Genomic DNA, 20,425 nt, shown 5'->3' on the forward strand with positions numbered 1-20,425 from the left:
GCACCGCCATTCAATGTGATCATGGCTGATCATTCTCAATCAGTACCCCGTTCCTGCCTTCTCCGCATACCCCCTGACTCCGCTATCCTTAAGAGCTCTATCCAGATCTCTCTTGAATGCATTCAGAGAATTGGCCTCCACTGCCTTCTGAGGCAGAGAATTCCACAGATTCACAACTCTGACTGAAAAAGTTTTTCCTCATCTCAGTTCTAAATGGCCTACCCCTTATTCTTAAACTGTGGCCCCTTGTTCTGGACTCCCCCAACATTGGGAACATGTTTCCTACCTCTAACGTGTCAACCCCTTAATAATCTTATACATTTCGATAAGATCTCCTCTCATCCTAAATTCCAGAGATCTTCAGTGATCCTCCCACACTCCAAAGACGTTCAGGTTTGTAGGTTAATTGGCTTGTTATGAATGTAAATTGTCCCTAGTGTGCGTAGGATAGCGGTAATGTGCAGGGACCGCTGGTCGGCGCGGACTCGGTGGGCAGAAGAGTCTGTTTCCGTGCTGTATCTCTAAACTAAACTAAACTAAAACACTGTTTGTGCCATGGCTCACTTAACAATTACCATCTAGCTGGGGAAGGGGTCAGCCCAGTTCAACGAAGACCAGAAGATCGTGCAGCAATCACACTTATAATTAAGATAACAGACAGGAGAATCTTCAACACAGTATTATATTTATATTAAATAGCAAAAAGCTGCATACAAGAGAGCATAATGCATTCAAGAGAGAGCTGGATAGAGCTCTTAAGGATAGCGGAGTCAGGGGGTATGGGGAGAAGGCAGGAACGGGGTACTGATTGAGAATGATCAGCCATGATCACATTGAATGGCGGTGCTGGCTCAAAGGGCCGAATGGCCTCCCCCTGCACCTATTGTCTATTGTCTATTGTCTACAGCAGACAAACAGCACCCCCAACTAATGCATCAAATTAAAGTTTTGCAGCTTAGCCACAAAGGAGGTGCCAATTAACCTGCCACCCAACCCGTGAATGAAGACTCAATGGTTCAGCAAAGTGAATGATCTTCAGCGACTAAGAATGCCGGAAATCAGCTTTCAAACACTGGGTGATATCACTGAAGCATTGGATTCCACAAAGACTCTGTGTCACCCTGCACATAATTGTAGACTTTCGAAGAGCTCCCCCTCCCCTCCCCCAACTCACCATCAAACAACACCATAGTCACATCTGTGGAGTCATTTAAGTTCCTTGGAACCATCATTTCCAAGGACCTTAAATGGGGGGCCACCATCGATTTCACTGTCAAAAAGGCCCAACAGAGGATGTACTTCCTGCGGCAACTGAGGAAACACAATCTGCCACAGGCAATGATGGTCCAATTCTATACTGCTATCATTGAGTCCGTCCTCACCTTCTCCATCATGGTGTGGTTTGGCTCAGCCACCAAGCACGACATCCGGAGGCTGCAACGGATCGTTCGCACAGCTGAGAAGGATGTTGGCCCCCATTGACGAACTGTACACTGCAAGGGCCAGGAAGCGAGCGGGCAAGATCATCTCTGACCACTCTCACCCTGGCCACAAACTCTTTGAAGCACTTCCCTCTGGAAGGCGACTCCGGACTGTCAAAGCAGCCACAGCCGGACATAAAAACAGCTTTTTTCCACGAGTGATAGTTCTACTCAATAACCAAAGTCTGTAGTCCCTTTTTTGCTCTGGTTTATTTTCACCCACATGTTTAGACTGTAATGTTGTATCATTATTGTTTTGATGTGGTTATGCTTTATTCTTAATTGTTAACTGTATGTTTGTGTTGTCATTTGTGAGTGGAGCACCAAGGCACATTCCTTGTATATGCACATACTTGGCCAATAAACTTATTCATTCATTCATTCATATTGTTGTAGTGTTCAAGTATTCTCCAGTCTCGGACTAATTTATAACATTAGCAGAAAGAAGGGAATGTTTGAAAATCATTGTAAGGTAAAGAATATCGTTTTCAGACAAATGGAAGATAGCCAATGCACCACCAGTCTTTGGAAATGTTGAGTAATAGATTCAATCTTACATGTAACATTGATTTATTGAACATATTGGAAGGACAACAGACATAGTGATAACTCAACGACCGTAAGATGAATTTCTGATTTCCTGTGGGTAAAGTAACAAAAAGATTAAATATCATGTGCAGGTTGATTGTGTGTTAGTCAAGTTCGATCTGGGAATGGAGCCAATTCTATCATGGAAACTGTGCGCATCCTAAAGTCCGAGCCAGGAGAAGTGAACGCTGGTCCACAGATGGCAGCACAGTGGTGTGGCGGTGGAGTTGCTGCCTTACAGCACCAGTGGACCCAGGTTCGATCCTGACTAAGGGTGTTGCCTGTATGGAGTTTTTTTAAGTTCTCCCTATGACCGCATGGGTTTTCTCCGAGATCTTCTGTTCCCTCCCACGTTCCAAGACATACAGGTTTGTAGGATAATTGGCTTGGTATAAATGTGAAATTGTCCCTCGTGTGTGTAGGATGGTGTTAGTGTGCGAGGATCGCCGGTCGGTGCAGACTCAGTGGGTCAAAGCAGGGCCGTCTTAACGCATGGGCCTGATGGGCACTTGCCCGGGGGCCCACGAGCATAGGGGCCCCATGCTGATCTGTGTATGTTAAGTGACTTGCAATAAATAAATACTACTTTAAAAATGTAGGTTCAATAAGTGCTTGTTTCGCAACATTTTCGGTCACTAAGTGCTTCTCACAGCGATCTGTAAGTACTTTTCGCAACAATGTAGCACCCTAAGTCCATCGCTAAGTGCTTTTCGGTAAGTGCTTTTCGCCGGCACGACAGGGGGGGGGGGCTGGTAGGGAAAGGGGGTGGGGGAGAGTAACGGTAGGGGCCCCAGTACACTGCTTTGCCCGGGGGCCCATAATGCTGTAAAAACGGCCCTGGGTCAAAGGGCCTGCTTCTGCGACGTATCTCTAAACTAAACTAAACTGGTGCCATGTAGAATAAAGGGGAGGCCATTTAAAACCGAGTTCAGAAGGAACTTTTTCACCCGGAGAGTTGAGAATTTGTGGAATTCTCTGCCACAGAGGGCAGTGGAGGCCAAATCACTGGATGAATTTAAGAGAGAGTTAGATAGAGCTCTGGGGGCTAGTGGAATCAAGGGATATGGGGAGAAGGCAGGCACGGGGTATTGATTGGGGACGATCAGCCATGATCACAATGAATGGCGGTGCTGGCTCGAAGTGCCGAACGGGACATAGGGTGACGTCACCGCCCCTTGCCCCACGTGACCTCACCCAGCCATCGGCCACGTGCTCCCGCTCCACCAATGGCAGAGATAGATAGATTCCTGATTAGTACGGCTGAATGCACTATGGGAACTACACTCGCCCCCCTGCAGGACCAATACATCAGGAGGTGCAGATCCAGAGCCAGCAACATTATGGGGGACCCTCACCACCCCAGCAATGGACTGTTCCAGCTGCTACGGTCAGGCAAACGCCTCCGCTGTCACGCTGTGAAAACAGAGAGGATGTGACGGAGTTTCTTCCCACAGGCCATCAGGACTGTTAACTCTCATATCACCAGGGACTAATTTAATTTACTGTATTAATTTATTTTTTGTGTTAATTTTTTTTTTTCTATTCTGTTTTGTAGCTTAGCACAATCCGCAGGTATTGCCACTTTCATTTCACTGCACATCTTGTATATGTATGTGACAAATAAACTTGACTTGACTTGACTTGACTTGATGGGCCGAATGACCTAATCCTGCTCCTATCCCTTATGACTTTATGACGTTAATCTAGATCTTGGAAACATACAGAAGGTCAGGGATCACTGCTGCCTGGTCAACTTTGGACTTCTGATATCCAACCTCTCTTTTTGTTCGATGGCCAAAGGCCACACTGGCAATTTAATGGGGAATATTAATTCTCCTATGTTATATGCAGGAAGCACCTGGAAATTAGTCTTCTGTGAATAGGGTGACTCACACCATATTGTAGCATCAACATATTGTAGCCTGCAGTTACTAAATAAGGGTCACTCATTCAAAACAGTGATGAGAAGAAATGTATTCATCCAGAGTCTGACCGATCTTTTCAATGTTCTTCCCAAGAGAGCAGAGGGCAGCCAGGCACTGAATTTATTCAAGACAAAGATTTATAGATTTTTAGCTATTTGGGGAATAGTAAAGTAATGTGGGTCAACCGGATAGTAGAGCAGGTGCAAAGGACCAGAAGCTTATATTCTATATAACATGTTTATTGCTGCCCACAGAGGTCGAATTTCTAGACATTGATGGGGTGATATCGAACAATTCCTGGCAGTTTTGATTTCAAATGGAACTAAATTTCAGAATTGGAATTCCGATATTGTACATTTAGCATCTGTAACACAAGTTACTACATCATAGACTTGACGTACGCAATAGAGGAATTCTAAGCATGGTGCGGTAAAATTAGATATTGGCCGGTCATGCTCATGGCAATTCATGGTGAAGCACTGAACAACGTACTGCATGTGCGCATGTCAAGACATTGAAGACTTCTGTGCAATGAACCAAGGGCATGCTAGACTCCATATCTGGGCCTATAGTTTGGAGCCAGCCACGGCTGGGGGTTTAGTTCAGACCTTCATTTGGATGAGTCACCAAGTATCAATAAAAAATAAATAAAACTGAGCATTGTGTTCTTTGTCATAACAGCACACAGCATGGGAAGAGGCCCTTCAGCTCAACGCAGTTTGTACGTTCTCCCCGTGACCTGCGTGGGTTTTCTCCGAGATCTTCGGTTTCCTCCCACACTCCAAAGACGTACAGGTATGTAGGTTAATTGGCTGGGCAAAAGTTTTTAAAAAATTGTCCCTAGTGGATGTAGGATAGTGTTAGTGTGCGGGGATCGCTGGGCGGCGCAGACCAGGTGGGCCGAAGGGCCTGTTTCTGCGCTGTATCTCTAAATCTAAAAAATCTAAATCTAATCCATGCTAGTTTCATTTACTCACATTTGTTCCACATCCCTCTGAAAGTTTGCCCTCCATGAAGGTCCAGATGTCTGTTTGAATGTTGTTATTGTATCTAGTTGTGCAAGCTAGGCCTTTATTTCTTGGAGCGCAGGAGGCCAAAGGGTAATCTTATCGAAGTGTATTAAAGGGATTGATAAATGAATGCAGAATATTTTACCCGGGGTTGGGGAATCAAGAACCAAAGGACATGGGTTTAGATAGAGCTCTAGGGGCTAGTGTAATCAAGGGATATGGGGAGAAGGCAGGCACGGGACATTGATTGGGGACAATCAGCCATGATCACAATGAATGGTGGTGCTGGCTCGAAGGGCCAAATGGCCTCCTCCTGCACCTATTTTCTATGTTTCTATGTTTCTGTCTCAACTACTTTCTCTGTCAGCTTGTCTATTGTCTGAAAAAGGTTCCTGACACAAAATGTCCACCTTCACGTGTTCTCCAGAGGTGCTGCCTGACCCGTTGAGTTACTCCAATACTTTGTGTCTTCCTGTGCTAAGTTGTTCCATATACCCACCATCCTTTGTGTGATTAAAATTCCTTTCAGGCTCGTATTAAACCTTTCCCCATCTCATCTTATACCTATGCCTCCCAGTTCGAGATGCAGGAAAAATGATCCCAATGTTGGGGGAGTCCAGAACCAGGGGCCACAGTCTAAGAATAAAGGGGAGGCCATTTAAAAATGAGGTGAGAAGAAACCTTTTCACCCAGAGAGTTGTGAATTTGTGGAATTCTCTGCCACAGAGGGCAGTGGAGGCTAATTCACTGGATGGATTTAAAAGAGAGTTAGATAGAGCTCTCAGGGCTAGCGGAATCAAGGGATATGGGGAGAAGGCAGGCACGGGTTACTGATTGTGGATGATCAGCCATGATCACAATGAATGGCGGTGCTGGCTCGAAGGGGGAAATGGCCTCCTCCTGCACCTATTTTCTATGTTTCTATGTTTCTTGATTATTCCATCCTGGGAAAAAGACTCTGCATTCACCCCATCTATCCACCTCATGATTTTATACGCATTTATAAGATCCTCCTTTAGCCAACTGTGCTCTGAGGAATAAAGTCCTACCTTGCCCTAAATCTCCCAATACCTAAGGTCCTTGAGTCCTGGGACCATTCTCATGCATTTTATATCCATTCATATTTAATGACTAATTAACATTAATAACAGTCCTTGTCTGGAGCCTTAGCCTCTGCCTTGCATAGCCTAATCACCCCTTGTAGAATGCTCAACCTTGCTATAGTCAAAGGATCATAGAGAATAGGGCACAGATACAGGCCCTTCGGTCCACCAAATCCATGCCGACCATGAATTGCCTTTTTACACCCATCCTATTCAAAGCCGGAGACCCAGGTTCCATCCTGACTACGGGCGCCGTCTGTACGGAGTTTGCAAGTTTTCCCCGTGACCTGCGTGGGTTTTCTCCGAGATCTTCGGTTTCCTCCCACACTCCAAAGACGTACAGGTATGTAGGTTAATTGGCTTGGTAAATGTAAAAATTGTCCCTAGTGGGTGTAGGATGGTGTTAGCGTGTGGGGATCGCTGGGCGGAGCGGACCCGGTGGGCAGAAAGGGCCTGATTCAGGATTCAGGATTCAGGATATCTTTATTTGTCATCCAAAAAACAAGTTTTTTGGACGACATTTAGTCACCCACAGTCCAACAATAAAAGCAGTAAAATAAGCAAATTACACAACCCCACCCAACACAAAAAAAAAAGAAACATCCATCACAGTGAGTCTCCTCCAGTCCCCTCCTCACTGTGATGGAATGTATCCGCCCTGTATCTCTAAACTAAAACTAAAGTAAACTAAACTATTCAAACCGGTTTTCATGTTCCCATCAACTTCTCCTCCACTCTCCACTCCCGCATTAGGGTGTGATTTACAGTGGCCGAAGATCGGTCAACCCACATGCCCGTGGTGTGTGGGAGAATACGTGGCACGTCTCACACGTGGCAGCAGAGGTTATATTCAACCTGGACCACTGGAGCTGTGAGGAGGCTGTACCACTGTGCTATCTTTGGACTGTGGCAGCAACAATGAGGCCAAGAGTGAAGCCTTGTGGGTGAATAAAGGAAATGTCATCACAGGCATGCCATGATAGGTGACCAATGAGGTTAGTTAGAGTAAGAAAATAACTGCAGATGCTGCTACTAATCGAAGGTATTTATTCACAAAATGCTGGAGTAACTCAGCAGGTCAGGCAGCATCTCGGGAGAGAAGGAATGGGTAACGTTTCGAAGGGTCTCGACCGAAGGGTCTCGACCTGAAATGTCACCCATTCCTTCTCTCCTGAGATGCTGCCTGACCTCATCATCATCATCATATATATACAGCCGGAAACAGGCCTTTTCGGCCCTCCAAGTCCGTGCCGCCCAGCGATCCCCGTACATTAACACTATACTACACCCACTAGGGACAATTTTTACATTTACCCAGCCAATTAACCTACATACCTGTACGTCTTTGGAGTGTGGGAGGAAACCGAAGATCTCGGAGAAAACCCACGCAGGTCACGGGGAGAACGTACAAACTCCTTACAGTGCAGCACCCGTAGTCAGGATCGAACCTGAGTCTCCGGCGCTGCATTCGCTGTAAAGCAGCAACTCTACCGCTGCGCGACCTGCTGAGTTACTCCAGCATTTTGGGAATAAATACCTTCGGAATGAGGTTAGTTCAGTTTAGTTTATTGTCCCGTGTGCCGAGGTACAGTGAAAAGCTTTTGTTGTGTGCTGACCAGTCAGCAGAAAGACGATACATGATTACAGTCGAGCCATTTACAGTTTACAGATGCATGATAAGGGAATAATGTTTAGTGCAAGGTAAACCCAGCAAAGTCCAATCAAGGCTAGTCCGAGGGTCACCAATGAGGTAGATAGTAGTTCAGCACTGCTCTCTGGTTGTGGTAGGATAGTTCAGTTGCCAGATAACAGCTGGGAAGAAACTGTCCCTGAATCTGGAGGAACAGCACCTCATATTTCGCCTGGGCAGCTTGCAGCCCAGCGGCATGAACATTGACTTCTCCAACTTTAGATAGTTCCTCTGTCCCTCTCTTCCCCTCCCCCTTCCCAGATCTCCCACTGTCTTCCTGTCTCCACCTATATCCTTCCTTTGTCCCGCCCCCCTGACATCAGTCTGAGGAAGGGTCTCGACCCGAAACGTCACCCATTCCTTCTCTCCTGAGATGCTGCCTGACCTGCTGAGTTACTCCAGCATTTTGTGAATAAATACCTTTGATTTGTACCAGCATCTGCAGCTATTTTCTTACACTGAATCTGGAGGTGTGCGTTTTCACTTTTCTATAACATTTGCCCGATGGGAGAGGGGAGAAGAGGGAGCGGCCAAGTCCTGAGTGATTTTAAACACTCAATATAAAAAGTGGAATGACTTACAAGGGTGTTGCAAGTGCTGTTGCTGGATCCTTTCATGTCCTTACGATAGGACCAGAATATAGAGCAGTTCATAATGCAGGGAAGAATTAGAATGGATTGAATGGGAGAAGTGATTTATTAATATTTCATTCATGGATAGAGCTACCTGCAGAGACGTTAAGATGAACAAGTAGGAAAAATACATCGCAAAGATAAGCAAGAGGCAGATTGAAATGCTTACATCTAAGTGGGCCACAAGGAGTGCTGGAGGCCAGGTCAGAAGCTTGACAAAGCCCATTGAGAGAAGTTAGGAAGAATGGAATGAAAAGATGATAGAATTATATCAAAAGCACGAGCAGAAGAACAATGAGTGAAAAAGAAATAGAAATGCAGCAACTACATGCAACAGCAAGAAATTGTCATGTTACCATTACAGTAAGCGCTGAATCAAGCAAGTGCTGAAGGCTTGAAGGATTCCAAGGAGGACATAACTGAGAATCGCTAATTGACTTAACGGATCATAAACCTTTATGAAGTTTCTGTTGAGCAAAACCACAATGGACGGTCCAGAAGTAAAACATGTAGATTTACAAACGATGGCGATAGTGTGTAAGTTGTTCAGCGTAAATTGGAGAAGTATCTGGGCAAGGCCAGTATTTCAACTCGTTGCGAACCCCCTAATATACAAAGTGTGTAGAAAGTGCGGCACGGTGGCGCAGCAGTAGAGTTGCTGCCTTACAGCGCCAGAGACCCTTGTTTGAAGGTCTACCCTTGTACGTTCTCCCCGTGACCAGTGTGGGTTTTCTCTGGGTTCTCTGATTTCCTCCCTCATTCCAGATGTGCAGGTTTGTAGGCTAATTGGCTTGGTGTCATTGTGAATTTCCCCGAGTGTGTGTGGGATAGTGTTAGTGTGTGGGGATCGTAGGTCAGAGTTGGCACAGTGGGCCGAAGAGCCTTTCTCCACGCTGTGCCTCTAAACTAAACTAAAGTTAATTATATTTCTGGGTTGGTTTAATTTGTTGAAAATAAACATGATAAAACTCTCATGGGTAGGGGAAAGAAAACTGCAGATGCTGGTTTAAATCGAGGGCAGACACAAAATGCTGGAGTAACTCAATTAACTTACATACCTGCACGTCTTTGGAGTGTGGGAGAAAACCGAAGATCTCGGACAAAACCCAGGCAGGTCACGGGGAGAACGTGCAAACGCCATACAGACAGCACCCGTAGTCGGGATCGAACCCGGGTCTCCAGCGCTGTAAGCACAGTAAGGCAGCAACTCTACCGCTGTGCCACCAGTTGTTGCCGTTGGGGAAAAAAGTGTGTAATCTGTATTTACCTGCGTTGAGGCTTGTGTGCGTTTAAGGTGTTTCTGCACAACCCCGCCACCCCCTCCCCCCTAAAAAAAAAACCTTGTATCCACCTATCGCTGGTCAGACTTTGTCCTGCCCCTCCTCTCTTCCAGCTTTCTCCTCCCACCACCACAATCAGTGTGAAGAATACCTATCAAACTACTCCAAAAAAACTGCCTGACCCGTTGAGTTACTCCAGCACCTTGTGGCTTTATTGTAAACCAGCATCTGCAGTCCCTCATGTCTGCATTTGTCTTTGTTTTGTTCTGGTCTTCAGCTAGACTACAACGTACTCAAATAATGCTTTGATGTGTTTCAACACGTTAGAGGCAGGAAACATGTTCCCAATGTTGGGGGGAGTCCAGAACAAGGGGCCACAGTTCAAGAATAAGGGGTAGGCCATTTAGAACGGAGATGAGGAAAAACTTTTTCAGTCAGAGAGTTGTGAATCTGTGGAATTCTCTGCCTCAGAAGGCAGTGGAGGCTAATTCTCTGAATGCATTCAAGAGAGAGCTAGATAGAGCTCTTAAGGATAGTGGAGTCAGGGGGTATGGGGCGAAGGCAGGAACGGGGTACTGATTGACAATGATCAGCCATGATCACATTGAATGGCGGTGCTGGCTCGAAGGGCCGAATGGCCTCCTCCTGCACCTATTGTCTATTGTCTATTGTCCCACCTGCCTGACTCCCAACTCCTTCCCTATCCGGCTTTTTCTGGTCATCACCCTTTGCCTTGCTGTTGTTCCTATTCCCATTCCTTCTCTCCTGAGATGCTGCCTGACCCGCTGAGGTACTCCAGCATTTTGTGAATAAATGTCGTTCTGTGGTGAATTAGTTGTGATTTAAAAATCCAATCCAAAGGAAAGTAGCAGCAAAACCCTGACAGCTGTTCAATCCAGCTATAGTCCGGAGGTTGGAGGAATGTGCATTGGTCATGGACTGGATGGGGCCTGGGCCAAGGCTTGTCGGAAAGGAACTGCAGATGCTGGTTTAAACCGAAGATTGACACCAAAAGCTGGAGTAACTCAGCGTGGCGGACAGCATCTGTGGAGAGAAGGAACGAGTGAAGTTTCAGGCGTCACCTATTCCCTTTCTCCAGAGATGCTGCCTGTCCCGCTGAGCTACTCCAGCTCTATCTCCAGTCTAAGACTTGTCAGGGACCAGGATTGGGGCTGAGCAGGGCAAAGAGAGGGGAGTTGGGGGTAGGGTTGCCAACTGTCACGTATTAGCCGGGACATGCCATATTTTGGGCTAAATTGGTTTGTCCCGTACGGGACCGCCCTTGTCCCGTATTAGGCCCGGGGGGTGCTGTTGGCCGGGACAATGTAGGTGAACGGAGTGTGTTCAGGGAGCGGGGCTGAGTGTGTTCACCTAACGGAGGTTGCGTAGCACTCCGCCCCTCTCCCCGAACACACTCCGTTAGCCTACACTGTCCCGGCCTACAGTGGCCTGCTGTCAGCCGGGAAAGTGTAGGCCAACGGAGTGTGTTCGGGGAGCGGTGCCGAGTGTGTTCGCCTAACGGAGGTTGCATAGCAACTCGCCTCCCAGCCTGGGCGGCCGCCATTGGTGGAGCGGGAGCATGCGGCCACTGGTTGGGTGAGGTCACGTGGGGCGCGGGGCGGTGACGTCACCTTGTCCCGTATTTGTGAGTGAGATAATTGGCACCCCCTAGTTGGGGTTGTGAAATATCATGGATTGGGGCATGTTGGAATCTGGAGAAGTTGTGAATCTAGGCTGATGAGCGTGATGATATATATGAGAATCATGAATGACAGTTGAAGGTGGATCTAAACCTGAGTTAGGGGATTAATGGAAGTGAAGGGCTGAGAGATCGTTAACCAGGGAGTGGCTGTAAATTTGAGAGTTCTCAATTAGTGCTGTGTTCATAGAAACATAGAAAAAATAGGTGCAGGAGTAGGCCATTCGGCCCTTCGAGCCTGCACCGCCATTCAATATGATCATGGCTGATCATCCAGCTCGGTAACCTGTACCTGCCTTCTCTCCATACCCACTGATCCCTTTAGCCACGAGGGCCACATCTAACTCCCTCTCAAATATAGCCAATGAACTGGCCTCAACTACCTTCTGTGGCAGAGAATTCCACAGATTCACCACTCTCTGTGTGAAGAAATGTTTTCTCATCTCGGTCCTAAAAGACTTCCCCCTTATCCTTAAGCTGTGACCCCTGGTTCTGAACTTCCCCGACATCGGGAACAATCTTCCCGCATCTAGCCTCTCCAACCCCTTAAGAATTTTATATGTTTCTATAAGACCCCCCCTCAGTCTTCTAAATTCCAGCGAGTATAAGCCTAGTCGATCCAGTCTTTCGGGGGAAGAGGTGAGCTGGCAGAATTTCAAGTAAAGAAATGAAAGCGATCTTGCTTGGGTACAGTTCCCAGAGGGGACCTGGGCCTCCTCAGGCTCTTTGGATTATGCTGGTGAAGAAATAGCAATGCCAACAAATGGATTTTCTACTCAACTGTGTCACTGACAGGCGGTCATTAGTTCTGCTTATGATGAAGAAAATGCATCTTCATCTGAAGTGTAATTTACAATCAAAATTACCTGGCAGTTACAGGATTCGACCCAGAAAAGATTGACACCAGAGAATAAAAAAAATCTGATTTTATAAGCGTCAAAATGAGAAAACAGCCAAGCATATCTGAATGAGTCAGGCACTGTGAGCTCCAATCCAATTCAGCAGCACAGTGTCTTACATCTCCTGTTCCAGCATCTTATCTGTCTTTGTGGAATATAAGAAGATAACTGCAGATGCTGGTAAAAATCGAAGGTTTTTATTCACAAAATGCTGGAGTAACTCAGCAGGTCAGGCAGCATCTCGGGAGAGAAGGAATGGGTGACGTTTCGGGTCGAGACCCTTCTTCAGACTGATGTCAGGGGAGCGAGACAAAGGAAGGATATAGGTGGAGACAGGAAGATAGAGGGAGATCTGGGAAGGAGGAGGGGACGGGAGGGACAGATGAACTATCTAAAGTTGGAGAAGTCGATGTTCATACCACTGGGCTGTCAACTGCCCAGGCGAAATATGAGGTGCTGTTCCTCCAATTTCCAGTGGGCCTCACTATGGCACTGGAGGAGGCCCATGACAGAAAGGTCAGACTGGGAATGGGAGGGAGAGTTGAAGTGCTCGGCCACCGGGAGATCAGTTTGATTAATGCGGACCGAGCGCAGGTGTTCAGCGAAGCGATCGCCGAGCCTGCGCTTGGTTTCGCCGATGTTTCGCCGACATCTAGAGCAGCGGATGCAATAGATGAGGTTGGAGGAGGTGCAGGTGAATCCTTGTCTCACCTGGAAAGACTGTTTGGGTCCTTGGATGGAGTTGAGGGGGGAGGTAAAGGGACAGGTGTTGCATCTCCTGCGGTTGCAGGGGAAAGTGCCCAGGGAAGGGGTGGTTTGGGTAGGAAGGGACGAGTGGACCAGGGAGTTACGGAGGGAACGGTCTCTGTGGAACGCAGAAAGGGGAGGGGATGGGAAGATATTTGTGGAATATATATTTTTTAAATCCCATGGAATTGATAACTGCAAATTGAATGATTTTTGGAGCTGAGTTGGATGTTCCCTGCAATCAGGTGTGGAGGTGGAGCGGTGATGGAGGACACCGCCTGGCCAGGCCGACCCTGCAACGCCGCCAGGGCAACGGGCCTTCGTGGTTGGGTCAAGATCCCTGCATTTACAACAACTGGGACTTGAGAGTAGCGCTAAACTGGCGGCGCTGGATAGACACAAAATGCTGGAGTAACTCAGCGGGACAGGCAGCATCTCTGGAGAGAAGGAATGAGACACTGTAAACTGTACTACAGCCGTACACTTGAACTGTGCCTGAGATGCTTATCTAATATGTGTCTAAGTGCTCATGTACACCGATCAGCCAAAACATTATGACCACCTGCCTAATATGCTGTTGGTCCTCCGTGTGCAGCCCCATACGCAGCAGGGTGCGATGCACTGTGTATCGTGACACATTCCTCCCGTGACCACCATTAAAGTTCTCTGTGACTTGTGCCACAGTCGACCTTCTGTCGGTTCGGACCAGACGGGATAGCCTTCGTTGCCCTCGCGCATCGATGAGCCTTGGGCGCCCAACACCCACCCTGTCTGTCGCCGGTTTGTGGTTTGTCCCTCCTCGGACCACTGTCGGTAGGTACTCACCACTGCTGACCGGGAGCACCCCACAAGCCTTGCCGTTTCAGAGATGCTCTGACCCAGTCGTCTGGCCATAACAATTTGGCCCTTGTCAAAGTCGCTCAGGTCTTTACTCCTGCCCATTTCTCCTGCATCCAACACATCAATTTCAAGAACTGACTGTTCACTTGCTGCCTAATATATCCCACCCCTTGACAGGTGCCATTGTAACACAATAGTCAATGTTATTCACTTCGCCTGTCAGTGGTCATAATGTTTTGATTGATCGGTGTATAGTGATAATTGTGCTGAGCTGTCTAGAAAAATGAATTTCAACCATGCTACTTAGTTTAATTTAGTTTAGTTTAGAGATACAGCGCGGAAACAGGCCCTTCGGCCCACTGAGTCTGTGCTGACCAGCGATCCCCGTTTAGTAACACTATCCTACCACCACTAGGGACAATTTTTACATTTACCAAGCCAATTAACCTACATAACTGTAGGTCATTGGAGTGTGGGAGGAAACCGAAGATCTCGGAGAAAACCAAAGAAACTAGAGGAGCAAGATGGATCACTCTGTTTGAATCGCCTACACTGAAGTGTAGTACGCAAAGGAGCGTAACGTCCGCCATTTTAGTAGGCAAAACCCACCGTTCGCTATGCCTCTCGCAGTGTAATCAGTGTTTTGGGGGAACAGTATGTGTGATGATACCATTAAAATGCAGAATATATCTCATCTATCAATTCACAGAATTTTGTTATTTTTCTTTTTAAAGGTTTCTGCAAGTTTCTGTCTACTAAAATGGCGCATTGACATACTGCGTTTTTTTAGGGTCGAGTGGTCTATCTTGCTCTGCTCTCGTATCTTCGGAGAAAACCCACGCAGGTCACGGGGAGAACGTACAAACTCCGTACAGACAGCACCCGTGGTCGGGATCGAACCCGGGTCTCCGGCACTGCATTCGCTGTGAGGCGGCAACTTTACCGCTGCGCCACCTTGTGACAAATAAAGTCCCATACCGTCCCATGGTGATCACACTGTGCAGGTAACCTAGGCCTCTTGCTTCCAACGCGGGCAGCTTCTCAGCCATGCTTGCTGTGTACAGTCAGCACTAACCACACTGCTTATTGGTTTACTGCCTCAACAGGGGTCCAATTTCATGGTTGCATAGCACCACTTAAACGCTTGCCTGTGCTACTTAAAGCTGGCCTGCTCTTCCTAACCGTGCACTGAAACAGCAGCAGCAGCAGCAAGAGCTCTGGATCTGATCCTGAGCTGGGAGACTTTCCCAATTTAAAAAAATAATAAATTCAGTTTTCAGGACCTGTGTATGATGGAAAAAACAGACAAGAATTGCCCATCGCTAAATAATCTGGAGCAGAGGAGCTTGTTCAGCCGTTTACCCAGACTTTGTATCATTTTGTAGTTCTAGTTTTAGAGATACCGCGCGGAAACAGGCCCTTCGGCCCACCGGGTCCGCACCGAACAGCGATCCCCGCACAATAACTCTATCCTACACACAGTAGGGACAATTTACAATTACACCAAGCCAATTAACCTAAAAACCTGTGCGTGAAGGCCAATCCACTGGATGAATTTAAAAGAGAGTTAGATAGAGCTCTAGGGGCTAGTGGAATCATGGGAATGTGGGGAGAAGGCAGGCACAGGTTACTGATTGTGGATGATCAGCCATGATCATAATGAATGGCGGTGCTGGCTCGAAGGGCCAAATAGCCTCCTCCTGCACCTATTTTCTATGTTTCTATTAAACCCTAAGACCCTAATTAACTGAACCCTTATCACCCCGACCTACAAGGCCAGTCCCCTGACCCAAAGCCTCTGACCCGATTCCCCAAGCATCAATCTCTCAATACCACCACCTAGCCTTGATTACATTGATTTGTGATCATTTGATCCACTGACCAACTGAATTGGATTGAATTGAATAAAAAACTGTTAGCCAAGTACGTGTACATACAAGGAATTTGCTTAGGTGGTTTGTTCGCAAGGATAAAAACACGATATACAGTAGACAATTAAAAATAAAACATTATAGTTTAAACATGTGAAAATAAAGTAACAGAGTAAAAAGAGGCTACAGACTTTTAGTTGTTGAGTAGAGCTACTGCTCGTGGAAAAAAGCTGTTTTTATGTCTGGCTGTGGCTGCTTTGACAGTCCAGAGGGAAGTGCTTCAAAGAGTTTGTGGCCAGGGTGAGAGGGGTCAGAGATGATCTTGCCCGCTCGCTTCCTGGACCTTGCAGTGTACAGTTCGTCAATGGGGGGAAGGTTGCAGCCAACAACCTTCTCAGCTGATCGAACGATCCGTTGCAGCCTCCGGATGTGGTGCTTGGTGGCTGAGCCAAACCAGACCGTGATGGAGAAGGTGAGGACGGACTCTACTGAACATCCGTGTCACCAGTAATGAGGGGCCATCGCCTCACCACTCACCAACATCTGCATCATCACACGCACATATATTTACCAACCCCTGATCTATGGTCTGCCTCTTCAACAAGGTCCTGGCCCAACCCTGGCCTCAGACTTCACATACTGGCACAGCACATGAAGGAATGGACTGGTCTCAAGCAAAGCCAACTCAGTAGCAACCTTGAGCCCCAGCAACCATTGATTAGGCAAACAGCGATCCCACCATCACAATAGTCAATGAGCAGCCAAGATGCAACCGGTTAACTAGGACTCTGCAGGTTGCAGTGAATTCCCCGGTTGACAAAACCAGAAATGGAAGGCCTGATTAATATATAAAGGCTCTCACCACTATTCACAACCGAAAGCAAAATATTGTGGATGTTCAACACCAATATAGCAACTTCTAATGTTGGGAATGTTCAGTGGGCAGGCTTAGGATTGCCAACTGTCCCGTATTAGCCGGGACATCCCATATTTTGGGCTAAGCTTTGTCTCGCACGGGACTGCCCTTGTCCCGTATTAGGCCCGGGGGGTGTTGTAGGCCCGGACGCTGTAGGCCCGGACAGTGTAAGTCCGGACAGTTTAGGTCCGGACACTGTAGGCCCGGACAGTGTAGGCCCGGACAGTGTAGGTCCAGACAGTGTAGGCCCGGAGGCCCGGGCGTCGCCTGATGGAGGTTGCATAGCAACCCGCCTCCTGGGCCGGGCCGTCACCATTGGTGGAGCGGGAGCATGTGGCCGCTGGCTGGGTGAGGTCACGTGGGGCGAGGGGCAGTGACGTCACCTTGTCCCTTATTTGGGAGTGAGAAAGTTGGCAACCCTAGTCAGGCTGCATCTTTGGTGGAGAAAGGTTTCAGCTCAGAGACCCTTCAACAGAATTTGAAAAAGTTGGAGATGAAATTTTAAAAAGAGAGGGAAGAGAAAAGAGGGAGGAGTGGAAGAAAACTAAACAAAGTCCATGTTAGACTAGAAATGTGGAGTGATTGAAAGACAAAGAACATAGAACGTAGAACATAGAACGTAGAACATAGAACATAGAACATAGAACGTAGAACGTAGAACATAGAACGTAGACCATAGACCATAGAACGTAGAACATAGAACGTAGAACATAGAACATAGAACATAGAACGTAGAACCCAGAACATAGAACGTAAAACGTATAACATAGAACATAGAACACAGAACATAGAACGTAAAATGTAGAACATAGAATATAGAACATAAAATGTAGAACATAGAACATAGAACACAGAACATAGAACATAAACCGTAGAACGTAGAACATAGAACATAGAAACATAGAACATAGAACACAGAATATAGAACATAGACCGTAGAACGTAGAACATAGAACATAGAAACATAGAACATAGAACACAGAATATAGAACGTAGAACATAGAACATAGAATATAGAACATAAAACACAGAACATAGAACACAGAACATAGAACATAAAACACAGAACATAGAACATAGAACATAGAACGTAGAACATAGAGCATAGAAACATAGAACATAGAACAGAACATAGATCATAGAACGTTGAACATAGAACATAGGACATAGAACACAGAATATAGAACATAGAACATAGAACGTAGAACATAGAACGTAGAACATAGAACGTAGAACATAGAACGTAGAACATAGAACATAGAACGTAGAACATAGAACGTAGACCATAGACCATAGAACGTAGAACATAGAACATAGAATGTAGAACATAGAATGTAGAACATAGAACATAGAACATAGAACCCAGAACATAGAACGTAAAACGTATAACATAGAACATAGAACACAGAACATAGAACGTAAAATGTAGAACATAGAATATAGAACATAAAATGTAGAACATAGAACATAGAACACAGAACATAGAACATAAACCGTAGAACGTAGAACATAGAACATAGAAACATAGAACATAGAACACAGAATATAGAACATAGACCATAGAACGTAGAACATAGAACATAGAAACATAGAACATAGAACACAGAATATAGAACGTAGAACATAGAACATAGAATATAGAACATAAAACACAGAACATAGAACACAGAATATAGAACGTAGAACATAGAACATAGAATATAGAACATAAAACACAGAACATAGAACACAGAACATAGAACATAAAACACAGAACATAGAACATAGAACATAGAACGTAGAACATAGAGCATAGAAACATAGAACATAGAACAGAACATAGATCATAGAACGTTGAACATAGAACATAGGACATAGAACACAGAATATAGAACATAGAACATAGAACATAGAAACATAGAACATAGAACACAGAATATAGAACGTAGAACATAGAACATAGAATTAGAACATAAAACACAGAACATAGAACACAGAACATAGAACATAAAACACAGAACATAGAACATAGAACATAGAACATAGAACGTAGAACGTAGAACATAGAGCATAGAAACATAGAACATAGAACAGAACATAGATCATAGAACGTTGAACATAGAACATAGGACATAGAACACAGAATATAGAACATAGAACATAGAACATAGAACAGAACACAGAACATAGAACATAGAACAGTACAGCACAAGTAGGGGCCCTTTGGCCCATGATGTCTGTGCTGCTCATGCCAAGCCCATCACTTATCTACCTGCACATAACCCATATCCCTCCATTCCCAGCATATCCACGTGCCTATGCAAAAGTAATTAAATGCAACTACGTGTCTGCTTCAGCACCACCCCAGCAGACCATCCCAGGCATTCACCACCCTCGGTGTTAAAAAAACTTGTCCCGCTCATCTCCTTTAAACTTTACCCTCACCTTAAAGCTATGCCCTCTAGTATTTGATTTTTCTATCCTGGAATGAAGATTCTGACAGTCTACCATATCTGTGCCTCCCACAATGTTATGTACTTCTATCAGGTCATCCTGCAATCTCCAGCATTCCAGAGAAAACATTCCAAGTCTGTCCAACCTCTCCCTGTAGCTAATACACCTCTAATCCAAACATCATGCTGGTAAACCTCCTTTGCTCCCTTTCCAAAGCCGCCATATCCTTCCTGTGATGGGGCTAACAGAACTGCACAAAATACTCCAAATGCAATCTAGCAAAAGCCCTATAAAGCTACATCACAGCTCCCTGACATAATCAGTGCCGTGACCTATGAAGGCAAGCATCCCATCTGCCTTCATACTACCACTTATAGATGAATGGCGGAAATGCCAGCTGAAAGGAGGGCATTCGGGCTAGTGAATAACAATAGCCTTCCCTGCAAAATATAATTAGGCAGAAGTGAATGAAATTTAAAACAAGGGGAGTGGAGAGGGACAGAAAGCTGAGTGCTGGGACTGGGAGATACAAGGCTGCACCTTTGGAGACTGGTGAATTCGGTGTTGTAATCTGAAGGGTGTTACTCCCCTCCAGAAATTGAAGCATTGCTCCTCCAGGTTACATCCAACTTCACTGGATGCCAAAGACAACTCAAGTGGAGGTGGGAGCAAATTTAAAGAACAGGTTTAACCTTGTGAGGAGAAAGCCAGCACCCAATTTGTATCCTCAAAGTAGCGGGAGAGTTGCTGCCTTACAGCGCCAGAGACCCGGGTTTGATCCTGACCACGGGTGCCGTCTGTACGGAGTTTGTATGTCTTCCCCATGACCTGCGCGGGTTTTCTCCGAGATCTTCAGTTTCCTCCCACTCTCCAATGACATATATGTCTGTAGGTTAATTGGCTTGGTATGAATGTAAAATTGTTCCAAGCGTGGGTAGAATAGTGTAAGTGTGCGGGGATCGCTATTCGGTGTGGAGTCGGTGGGCCGAAGGGCCTGTTTCTGTGCGGTAACTCTAAACTAAACTAAACTAAACCAAACTAAACTAAACTAAACTAAACTAAACACTGTGAGCATGGAATGCAGGACACCTAATGGAAGAAGTAAAAGTTGGATATTTTCTTCAGTTCCAATCTAACATGTTTATTTCACAACCGTCAAGTGATAAGTCATGAACGTTACTTTATATATGACAGATAATTAGCCCACCCACAACTTGTTGGCAATGATTATCCGTTTTAAGTGTATCTTTTGCTTAACATACATTTGCCTGAAAGTCCAAAATCTGTCAGAAAAAGACATTAAATAAGTGG

This window comes from Rhinoraja longicauda, chromosome 16, assembly GCF_053455715.1.
Source record: "Rhinoraja longicauda isolate Sanriku21f chromosome 16, sRhiLon1.1, whole genome shotgun sequence".
NCBI lineage: Eukaryota > Metazoa > Chordata > Chondrichthyes > Rajiformes > Arhynchobatidae > Rhinoraja > Rhinoraja longicauda.